Source organism: Elephantulus edwardii, unplaced genomic scaffold (assembly GCF_000299155.1).
Source record: "Elephantulus edwardii isolate Elephantulus edwardi_28Jun2011 unplaced genomic scaffold, EleEdw1.0 scaffold00012, whole genome shotgun sequence".
Classification (NCBI taxonomy): Eukaryota; Metazoa; Chordata; class Mammalia; order Macroscelidea; family Macroscelididae; genus Elephantulus; species Elephantulus edwardii.
In genome coordinates, this window is record NW_006399762.1 from 13,105,741 (window position 1) to 13,118,750 (window position 13,010).

Sequence of the window (13,010 nt, forward strand, 5' to 3'; positions counted from 1 at the left end):
TCTCTCTTTGTCTCTCTCTGTGTGGATAAGAGAGAAAGAGTCTAATGCATATAGGGTTGATCTGCCAAACCAATGGTAGGGAGTTTGCTCCAATACATTTTTTCAGGGGAAAATGTTGAGCAATCTTGTTCCAAGTGATTTACAGTCTCTGAAGTGAACCAGTCTGTACTTACTGACAGTGAGTTGTTTGTTTTGGTTTTCATTTTCTTTTAAAATATATTTAAATAAATGTTTCATGCAGTAGTAGAGATTAGTCCCAAAGATGGGTCTGGGATTAACTTGAGATTTATTCTATTGCTGCTGAGGGTCAAAGATATTGCTGCTGAGGCTCAAAGACTATAGTCTGAAATATTGATTGAAGCTCAGTATCAAGAAAATGAAGATTCTCGTCTCTGGACCAATTGGCAATATCCTGATAGATGGAGAAGAGATTAAGATTATTAATTATTTCAGTTTGCTTGGTTCCACAATTAAAATCTGCTCTCATGGACTTCTCCATGTAATAATGTTAGTCTAAAGACTAAGGGCACCTTCTCTAGCCCATAGTTTTTGCAATTACCAGTTATGCACCATAGAGTTTGACAGTGACAAAAGAGTACAAAAGAAGAATTTATGTCTTTTAGTTGTGGTGCTGGAAAGCATGGGTTTCCAAGAGAAATAATAGGTCTGTCCTGGAAAAGGTGAAATCAACTTGTCCCTTGGAGACAAGGGTTTTAAGGATTCATCTAACTTTGGGCATGTTGCCAGTATGTATCAGTCCTTGGGGGAGGACATCATGCTTGGAAGGGTAGAAGAACATCAAAGAGAGGAAGATCCCAGATGAGATGAATTGACACAGTAAGTAATGAGGAAAAGTGTGTCAGAGACAGTAAAATTGGCCCTGGACAGAGTAGGGTTCAGCAGAGCAAATGTGCATAACAATAGTTGTTATGAGGTCTGTTAGACTTGACAGTACATAAAAACAACAGCATCTTATTGTAGCAGTTGGTTAACAAACAGTTAAGCAAAACCTATACTTGCACCAGGAGGCACTCATCAGAACAGAGCAAGAAAACACTGTACGGTTCAAAATTTGGAAAAGTGTGCACCAGGGATATGTCCTATATCCATATCTTTTCAATCTATATTCAGAACATATCGTCCAGGAGACTGATATCTATGAGAGGAAATGTGTCATCAGGATTGGAGGAAGACTTATAAACAATCTGCATTAAACATATGACACAACCCTGCTTGCTCAAATGGAGGAGAATCTGAAGCACTTGTTGCAAAAATCAAGGACTGCAGCCTTCAATATGGATTTAAGCTCAACATCAGGAAAACAAAAGTTTTCACCATTGGACCAATCGGCAGCATCATGATAGAGAGTGAAGATTGAGATTGTTAATGGGTTTAGTTTGCTTGGCTCCAAAGTCAACACTCTTGGCATCAGCATCCAGGAAATTAAAAGATGAATTGCACTGGAAAAGTCTGCTCTCTGAGACCACTCCAAAGCACTGAAGAACAACGGTGTAAGTCTGGAGACTAAGGTATGCCTGATCTAGGCCATAGTTTTTGTAATCACTTGCTATGAATCAGAAAGCTGGACAATAACTAGGAATGACAGAGGAGAATTGATGCCTTTGAGCTGTGGTGCTGGAGAAGAGTATTGAATATACCATGGACTGCTAGGAGAACAAATAGGTTCACCCTTGAGAGGGTGAAATCAAGCTGCTCCTTAGAGGCAAGAAAGTTTCTTATGACATATTTTGGAAATGTTGCAAGAACTGACCCATTTTTGGAGAGGGATGTCATGCTTGGGAAGGTAGAGGGACAGCACACGAGAGAAAGACACTCAATAAGATGGATTGATTCAGTGACTGGGCTAAGAGAGATGGGCATGTCAGAGACAATGAGATTGGCACAGGATAGAGCAGGGCGTATGGCTGGTTTTTTTTTTTTTTGCTGTTAGAAAACCAATTTATTAGTGTTGTTAACAAGTATAACTTAGTAACTTGCTGATTTGGAATAATGGAATTTCCAAAATACATTGAAATATTTATAATGGATAGAACAAAGCATTTGTATAATAATAGTAATTATTTCATAAAATATCAATATAAGGTTGCTGTGAGTCATGGGAAACTCAACAGCACATAGCCACAACAACACAACATCAGGTTAAAGGAGAAGCTATTAGCTCAGAAGGCTATGAAAGTAGATAAACAATTCAGTAGCAGGTTAAATGAAAAGCTATTATGTCACAGGGCTTCAGAAGCTGGCAAACCTTAGAATTAGCAGCCCAGGTGAGCAGGTGACATACAGCTAGTTCAGGTTGCAAACATCTGAGTTCATATAAAAGTGGGCTAGAGATCTAGATATAGGATCTAAAGTAAGAGAGAACATTAATTTATATATTCGATGAGATGGATCAATTCTGTGACTGGAGTGGTGGGAATGAATGTGTCTGAGATGGCTATGTTGGCACAGGATAGAACAGCATTTAGAGCTCTTTTACATAGGGTCACTGTGAGTCAAAAGTGACTCAATGGCACATAACAACAACTGTATACATATGTGTGTGTGTGTGTGTGTGTGTGTGTGTGTGTGTGTGTATTTATTCTTAAAGAACACCCTCTTGAAAAATATAAATATAAAGGTTGTGATTTTGATTTTAATAAGGATATGATTTAAATATATTCAATGTTAATTCTACCTTGTTAGCTTAATACTGTTAGATGCCATTGAGTCAACCATATCCGAGTCACCTTATGAACAACAGACTGGGACAGATAAGGGAATCATTCATTATTTTTGTGATCTCAGTAATGCTCAGTCCTATTGTCTCAATACTGAATCTGCAGATTGATATTAGCATGTTGTTAGGAGCCATCGAGTCAAATATGACCCATAGAGACCCTATGAACATAACATGTGAGCCTTGTTCTATGCTGCACCATTCTCTCACTTCTCCACACATGAGCCCATTGAAGAAGTCACCATTGCCAATTCACCTGGTTGAGAGTCTTCTTCTCCTTCACTGACCCTCACCCCTTCCCAGCATCATGTTTCTCTCTAAAGAATATCCTCTCAGTCCAACAATGAATGAATGGAAATCCAAAGTAGCTGTAAATTTTCATTAAAATTAATAATAATAATAATAAAATTTTAAAATAATATTTCTTCCTAGAAATATGCCCAAAGTATATAAAGTGTCAACATTCTTGCCTCCAAAGGAGAGCACTCTGGCTGCCTCCTCTCCATAGTCACATGCCTTCAAAATTGCAGGGCAGTTTCTTACTGCTAGCCACCAAAGCCATGACAAATCAGTTTAAATCACAACTTAAAAGAGCTAGTGTTACCTATTCTAGACAATTATAAAAAATGAAGTGGAAGCCATTGATGCACATTGAAATGATTTACTATGCCTATATTTTTTCACTGCCATCAGTGAGTAAACTATATACTGCAATAAACATTCACTCTTTTATAAAAGCACAACAAAATTAATCATACATGAATTAGAGTTAATTTATATTCTTCTAATAACTACTGATATAATGCTCCAAATGAAAGAACAAGTTGCATTAGTAATAACTATCTCTACTAGATTTTTCTAGAAAATAAGCGCTGCTCTCCCATACATCTGCCAGCAGTAGAATCACTTGCATCACAGCCAAGAACTGTAACAAAGACATCTATTAATCTAAGCTTTACTTGAAACTGGTTTCTGTCTACTGATTATCTGCTATCGGTATCAAGACAATAGTCTCAACTCATTATGTGCTATATCTAGAAGATATAGAGAAATTTCAAGCTCTTTTTTAAAATTTCTTAATGGTGACTGTTGTTATGTGCTGTTGAGTCTCATAGTGACCCTTCGCAAAACAGCTCTGAATCCTGGCCTATCCTGAACCAATCTTGCCCTTTTTTACAAACTCCAGTTACTATGTCAATCTCATCTAGGGTTTTCCTCTCCTATGCTGTCTCTCCACCTTCCAACCAATGACATCTTTCTTCAATGACTCGTTCCTCCTGGCAACATACCCAACATATGTGAGACAAAGTTTTAAAATCCTTACCTCCAAGTACCAATGTGATTTCACCCTTCTAAGACAGATTTGCTCTGTCCTTTTGGCAGTCCATGATATGTTCAATATTCTTCTCCATTACCATGACTAAAAAGCATTTATTATTCTTCTGTCAACCAGTTATTGTCCAGTTTTATGATAATTAAGAAGAAATTGCAAAGATCATGGCCTAATTCAGGCACACCTTAGACTGTATACTGACATCTTTGTTCTTCATCATTCTAAAGAAACCCTTGATAGCAGATTTTCCTAATGCAATTTGTCTTTTGATTTCCTGACTGCTGGTGCCAAGAGTGTTGATTGTGGAACCAACAAGCTGAAATTGCTAACAATCTCAATCTAATCTCTAAGAATCCTGGTATTGCCAATCGTTCCAGTCTGAAAATATTAGTTTTCTTGATGTTGGGCTTCATTGGTAGATTATGTAAATTTTAATTTAGAATATATATGCAGTGAGTTATTAGTTTAAGTCTTCAGAGAAACTGATACAAAGGATGCCACAACACTCTTCATAAAGTACAGCTTCCTGAATGATCTGTTCTGCATATTGATTGGAAAGATATGGTGATAGGATGCCTCCCTGACTCACACCTTTCCTTATCCTGAACCATACCATACAGTGTTTCTCTGCCCTTTTCTGACTACTGTTTCTGGTCCAAGTATTTGTTTTGCATAAATATAATTAGGTGTTCTGGGATCCCTATTCTTCTCAAGGTTAGCCACATATTGGGTATGTAATATTCATAAGATCCCTATGTGTCGGGTGTTATTATTATTTTTATTCTTGATTTACACACACACACACACACACACACACACATCCCACCTCAAAAATTTAATAATATAGTGGGTTAGTAGTGCATACAATGTTCCACAACAGTCATAGTATGATTCTGAGACTTGAGCCTAAACTATTTGCCATCAGACTATGATTTTGTTCCTGAAAAGGAGCAGTTTGTTACTCTAGGCCAACCTAGTGATAAGAAAGGGATTTTGTATTTATTGCCCCTTGTTAGTAGCTTAATTTTCTCAAGATTCCTCCCATCTTCTCATCCCTCATTTTATGAGTGTTCTTTTTATGTTGTTGTTGTTGTTACAATATTCCTTATTCTTTTTTTGAGGAAAGTGGATAGAAAACAATGGCGTACTGAATTACCTGGAATTTCAATAGTCAACAAATTTGTTCTTTGTCCCTCATTCATAAGTGATCTTGTATGGAGACATTGTTTTGCCATTTTTAGATAGAACAGTGAGGTTATCATGGAATGTCAACTTAAATTATTTCATTTTTAACTGCAAACACTTATTATTTAAAGATAAGTAAAAGTTTTGATTTTCCAAAATGAAAGTTATACAGAGAGAAAACATGTGCTTGTCTCAAAAGACAATTTCATGAGGGACAGTTTCTTAATGCAGATGAGACAATCTGTTTTTGCTGAAGAATGTTCTCTTTGGGGGAAAAAATAGGTTCCATTTCAACACTCCACAAGTGATAAGTGAAGCATTTCAAAAATAGAAGCTACTAGATGTGTTGATGAGACAATATGTCATTGCTAAAGAAAAAAAAAATGCTTGAAAAGGCTAAATTTCACCCTGTACCCACATGCCAGTTATTCAAATTTCTACAGCTGTGTAGAGCTAGCAAACCTTATGGTTCAGGAGATAAAAGAAGAGGAGTTCATTTACATCCAATTATTGAATTTAGTAAAAAATATGCATGTCTTAAATTTTATTAATTTAATTAGTATTTCTTTCTATCATACTTGATGAGATAATATGCTCACATTTTATGAACTGACTTTTTAAGAATACATTAATGAGAAAATCTAAGATGTCACCTGATACACTGATAATCTTCCTATTGGTAAAAATAAATTTTTTTAAAAAAAAGCCTTAGAATCATAAAATCAGAATTCAGTTGTAATTTTTCTCTTTGGCTATTTTACCTATATTTATATTTGCTTGTTTAATTGGTCTCATGACCATAATTAAGTGTTCTGAGATTACCATTCTTCTCAATGTTAGTAATAATTTGTTATGATCCACACAGTCAAATGCCTTTGCTTAGTCAATAAACCATAAATAGACATTCTTCTAGAATTCTTTACTTTAAGTCAGGATCCATCTGATGTCAGCAATGACAACCCTAGTCTATCGCCTTTTCTATTCAGCTTGAAATTTTGATTATTATGGCTATGTACTTTTCTCATCATTTTTGAATGATAATCATCAAAAAGTTGCTTGTGTATGATATTGTTTGATAATTTCTACATTCTGTTGGATCGCCTTCCTTGGGAATCAAAACAAATATGTATCTCTTCCATCAGTTGCTTAGACAGGTGTCCTCCAAATTTCCTCGTATAGATTGGTGAGCTGGTCTAAAGTTGCATCTGCATTTAAAAAAGGTCAATGCCTTGGGCTGTATTTTTTTCAATGCCTTAAGTGCAGCATGAACCTCTTCCTTCATTATGATTGGCTTTTGATCTTTGACCCTTCCTAGACCAAGATGATACTGTGTGAATAGAACAATGGGATACTACAAGATTTAAAATAAATAAAGGTGTGCATCAGGGTTATATCTTTTCTCCATACTTATTCCATTTGTATAATGAGCAAATTATCCAGAATTTGGTCTCTAAGAAGAAGAATGTGACATGAGGATTGGAGAAAGACTCATTAGTAACCTTCACTATGAGACAATCTTGCTTGCTGAAAGCAAGGAGGACGTAAAGCCTTTACTAAAGAAGAGAAAAAAAAATACAACCTTCAATATGGATTGCATCTCAAAAAAATTAAAAAATTCTCATCACTGGACTGAGAGATAATATTATGCTAAATGGAGAAATTATTTAAGCTATCAATGATTTCTTCTTACCTTGATCCACAATCAATAATTAGCTAACAGCAGTCAGGCCATCAGGAGGCATATTGCAACAGGATGGAGATGTCTGCAGTAAGAGACTTCTCCAAATTCATGAGGAGCAATGATGTGCCTAATTCAGGTCATACACTTTTCAATCACTTGTCATGTTGTTGAGAACTGGACAATGAATAACTATGACAGAAGAAGAACTGATGCCTTTGAATAATGATGTTAGAGAGGCATACTGAATATCCTATGGACTGCCAAAAAAATGAACAGATATAATTTGGAGAAAGTGAAGTCAGAGAGACCCTTGGAGGCAAAGATAATAACTTTGTCTCACATAGTTTGGACATGTTGCTAGGAGGGGCTATTCCTTGAAGAAAGACAGTGTGTTTGGGAAGGTAGAAGGATGATGAAGGAGAAGAAGACCCTCAACAAGGTGAACTGACACACTGACTGCAACAAGGGGCTTGTGTGTGTCAGAGACTATGAGGATGGCACAGAATAGGACTGGGTTCAATTCTATTGTTCTCAGTGCTTCCGTCATGAGCCTTTAGCCTTAATGAATTATTCATAGACATATTACAAAAACAATTGCAATTTACTGATTATTTAATTAATTCATAGTAACAATCAAAATCTAAATTCATAAATTCACCACAACATATTGATTCATCAATTCATAGCAAGCATTAAACAGTTAATTGCAACTTATTTACATTGCAACTCATAAATTCATCACATGTTGATTCATCAAGAGTGGAGAACACTCACTCACCCCAGGATCCTTCTTTTGCCTCTCATGATCATTGGTGCAGTCAGGGGGGGTTCTCCACTAGTTCAGCAGTTTGATGTAGGCAGGGTCCATCGGTGTGGAATCTTCCACTGTCTTGGTAGCTCATGTGCATCAGTGTAGGCCAGAGTTGTTGGCTCTAAAAAGAGTCTTTAGGTCTTTGGCTCTAAAAAATATTATTATATATTATTCAAAATTTGTTATCATTACCTTTACCTCCAGTGCTGAGCTTTTGATTATACCAAGAAGTATTTTTTTTCCATTATGTTGTTATTTTTGTACTGTGATTTAGCCTGTTAATCCAGAAGTGGATTACAAATTCTATTCCTTAGTCTATCTTTCTCAAAAAGCTCTACTTAAAAAAAAAAAAAAAGCTCTACTTAAAACTTATCCACCATTGGTTACCCTACTGGTATTTAAAATATGATAGTTTCTATCATTTTAGCAACGCATGAGTCACCCCAAAATAGCAAATTGACAGATAAGTGCTATACCAATAAGAGTTATTATAAAATAATATGAAAATGTCATAAAACAAGCATTATTGTTGTTGTTATTAGATGCCATCTAGTTGATTACAATATATAATGACTCAATTAACATCAGATCTTAACTCTGCCATCCTCATCATTTCTGCCAAACTAGTGCCAATTTTTACAGTCACTGTGTCATTCATCTGATTGAGGGTCTTCCCCCTCTTTAAGTTAAGATATCATTGTTCATTTCAGGTGGATTTTGGCTGAAAGCACAGAATAATAATGATATGCTTATTGATTATATACTGATTATATATGCAAAGTAATGGAATTGTATGGATCATTTAAAAATTATGTGTAACCTTGAGAGAAACGAGAATTACATAACATTTAATTGTGCTCCAGTGAAATCTATGGATAGATCAAGAAACAATTATGAGATTAGAACAAGGAAATATTAGATGGTTTAAAATGGAAAAGTTGTGTGTCAGGGTTATGTCCTTTCTCCATACTCATTCAGCCTGTGTGCTAGGTAAATAATTCAAGAAAATGGACTATAGAAGGGAATATGGCAAAATAATGTGAAATCATAATTGTAAAAAGACTCATAAACAACTTGCACTATACAGATACAAAATCTTGATTTCAGAAAGTGAAAAATTTGAAACATTCATCACAGATGTTCAAAGACTACAGCCTTCCATATGAGTGCAAAAGGAGCCAATGCGATGTGAGAGTGGCAGTGATTGACTTCTGTCATCTTCATTAAGGGGGAAGTTCCTCATCAATAATATCAATATCAGCAAACTGCTACTAAATCAGACGCATCGCCCTCCATGCTCCTGCACCTATTTCCACTCAACATTAGATTCAATATTTGTTATTGACTCACAGACTTTACTCACAGTTTTAGTACCAACAGTGGAGTTTATTACGAAAATAGGTTAGAGATTAGAAGGGGGGGGAATCTCACAATGGAAATCTAAGCTTAGTTCAGAAGTCTCAAGCTAGATTATCAGCAAAACACAATTTCTTAATTAGTAAAATTCCTTGTTTTAGTCCAGCAACACAAATTCAAGAAACATCTGATTTTCTCAATCATCCAGCAAGATTTGCCTCAGAGAAGTTATAAGTCAGCTTTTCTCTCAATCATCTGGCAAGCATGGCAAAATGCTTAACTCTGTCCTTTATAGCAAAGTTCCTCTGGTTACAACTTACTACCATTTCTTTAAATCAATCTCTCACCCCACATCTCTCTACCAACATCACTAGGGTCCTACCACCAGGGGGTTGCCCTCTTCATGGTCTCGTTGTAGTTAGGGTCTTCCTCTGGCGTCACCCTCATCAGGTTCTTGCTTCAGTCTCCCTTAAGCATTACTGCCCAATGAGGGAAGCACACCCTCTCTTAACCTAGTCCCACAGTTGTTGATGATTTGCAAGACTATGTGTCTTCAGTTAAGGTAGCTAGAGATCAGAGAAAGAGAGAAAGGCACTCTGCAGGATCAGCTGACACAGGGACTGTAACAATATTAAAGAGCAAATCTGAGATTGTGAGGATGGTAGTAGATAGTACAATATTCCCTTCTCCTGTTCATAAGGTCACTATGATGGTACCTAATCACAGCATGGTATGGAGCTAATTCTATGGCAACTAACATACTTATAGAAATGAAGAGTGACATATATATGGAATCTTTTCCTAAGTTAATAACCAGATTAATTTTCTTACCATCTTTAAACTGTTTTATACTAACTGATGTAGCTGTACTTAGAATTATACTGTCAAACTTGATTATAGGGCTATTTTTATGTTCTCTTGCTTCATGACCTGTAAAATCAGTAACAGTAGCAGGCATATTCTATTTTATTGTCTGCATCAATTAAATTTCAAAACATAGATTTGATTCAATAAGTTTCTATATTAAAAATTCAACATACAAGTACTAACAGGGTTTAAAGGTATTTGACTATGTGAATATTTGAAAAGGATGAGAATTCCATAACAGTTCATTATGGTCATAGGAATCCTATGCTTAGAACAATAATCTGTTTTCCAATCAAAACAAGAGAACACTGCATCCTAAAATCAGAGAAGTTGTGTGCCAGGGTTGTATCCTTTCTCCATAACTATTCAATCGGTAAACTGAACTAATCATTTGAGAATTTTAAAAATATAAAGGAGAATGTGGGATCAGGTTTTGAGGAATACTCATCAACCACTTGTGATATGCACATGACACACCTTGCTTGCTGAAAGTGAGGAGGACTTTAAATGCTTGTTGCAGAAGATCAATGAATGCTGCCTTCAATGCGAATTACATCTCAACATCAATAAGACAAAAATCGTCAATACTGGACCTATAATAAACATTGTAATAGATGTAGAAAATACTGAAATTTTCAATAATCTCACTTTACTTGGATCCACAAACAACACTCTCAATAACAGTAGTCAGGTGATCAGAAGACATGTTGCATTGGGCTAGTCTGTTATCAGAAACATCTCCAGATTACAGAAGAGCAATAACGTCTATTTGAAGGCTAAGGTGTTCTTGGTCAGGTCATGATCTTTTCAATCACTTACTCTGCATCTGAAATATGAATAATGAATAGAATTACAGAAAGAATTCATGGCTTTGAATGGTGGTGTTGGAAAAGAGTTCTCAATATTCCATAGACTGTCAGAAAAACAGACAAATATATTTTAGAGAAGGTGTATGGCCAGAGTGTTCCTTTGAAGTAAAGATGATAAAGCTTCCTTTTATATACTTTGGGCATCATGTTAAGAGATGCTATTTCTTAAAAGGAACATCATGCTTGGAAAGGTACATCACAGGTGAAAGAGAAGAAGACCCTTAACCGGATGGACTAACACAGTGACTGCATTAATAGGATCAAATAAGTCAGAAATTATGAAGGTGGCACAAGATAGGACAGGGTTAAGATCTGTTATTCATGTGGTTGCTACAAGTTGTATTCTAATCGACAGCATCTAACAACAACATATTTTAAAACATTCATAGTTGAATTAATTTTTAGTTCCATTGTTGAAACTATGAATGTACATGATAAATTAAGAAATACTAAAAACACAAACAAAAAATCAGTAACAATTTTCACAAACGTAATGCCTATAGAAAAGTTCCAAACAAAGCAGTATAGAATTTATTGTTTTTTATTTATACTATCAAAACATGTAAAATGAGCATATCACTTGTGAATGTCATTTGCCATCAAGTTGGAACTGTCTTATAACTGACTGTCCAGTGAGTTTTCCATAAATTGTGTGGGCAGAGTGCTTGTCTTTCTTCTGTGCAGTGGCTGGTGGATCCAAACCACATGCCTTTCAGTTGGCAGTGACCTTCCACATCATCAAACCTTTAGGGACTGACTTCAGCACAGATAATTCACTACTCATTTATAAGTTCAAATTGAATGAAAACAAGTCCAAAGAAACCCAAACATGGACTTTATATTGAATTCAAAACCACGTTTCTTACAAATAAATTTGAAACATTGAGCACTGAGTAAAGACCAGGAGAGTTGTGGAATGACATTAAGGACATCATTTATAAAGGACACAAAATGTTCTTTTGATGAAAGAAAAAACCAAAATGGATGTCATAAGATCCTATGAAATTTACCCTGGAATGAAAAGAAGAAGAAAGAATGCTGATACAGAAAACTGAACAGATTTCAAAGTGTAGGTTAAGAAGACAAAGCAAAATATTATGATTAAATGTGCAAGGAGTTGATGTAAGAAAACCAAAAGTGAAAAGTACACTCAGTATTTCTAAAGCTGAAAGAGCTGAAGAAAAAGTGCAAGTACTGTGTTGCAATAATGAAAGAGTCTGTGGGCAAATCTTGTATGATGCAGGACACAAGAAAATAAGACAGAAGGCATACAAACCAAAAAGAACTGAAGTACACGGAACCATTTCAGGCAGCACAACCAATAGTACTAAAGGACAATGTACAAGCTATACTTAAGACATTGGCAAAAAGAAAAATAATAATAATGCTTCCGGATTTGATGGAATCCCAATTGAAGTGTTACAGGACGCAGAAGAAGCTCTGGATGTGCTCATAATTCTCTCCCAACAAATATGAAAGAACCCTGCGTGGTAAATTGACTGGAAGATATCAATATTTGTTTCCATTTTATAAATGGTTATCCAACCAAATATGGACATTATTGAATAATATAATTAATATAATAGGTAAGTAAAGTCTTGCTGAGGAATATTTTTAAATCACTGACATAGTACATCAACAGAGAGCCACCAGAAAGCAAGCTGGATTCAGAAGCATCTGTGGCACAGGAAATATTATATGAATCTTGGCTGAAAGCAGAGAATACAAGTAAGATGTTTATTTGTGTTTTTTTAATATTCAAAGATATTTGACTGTTGTGTTGCAAAATAAATTTTGTGACCAACCTTGAAGGAAATGGGAATCCCAGAACACTTGATCGTGTTTATGTGAAACATATGCTTAGACCAGGAAGCAGTTCTCAGAACAGATAAGGGACACATTGCTTGGTTCAAAATAAAAAAGAATTGTGTCATGGATGCATCCTATCTCTATGCCTTTTCAATCTATATGCAGAACAGATAATTCAGGAAGCAGGGCTTTATGAGAAGAAATGAGGCATCCAGAATGAAAAAAGACTCGTCAACAACTTATGATACGCAAATGACACAACCTTGTTTCCTGAAACTGATGAAGACCTGAAGCACTTGCTGCAGAAGGTCAAGGACTGTAGTTTTCAATATAGATTGAAGCTTAATATCAAGAAAAACAAA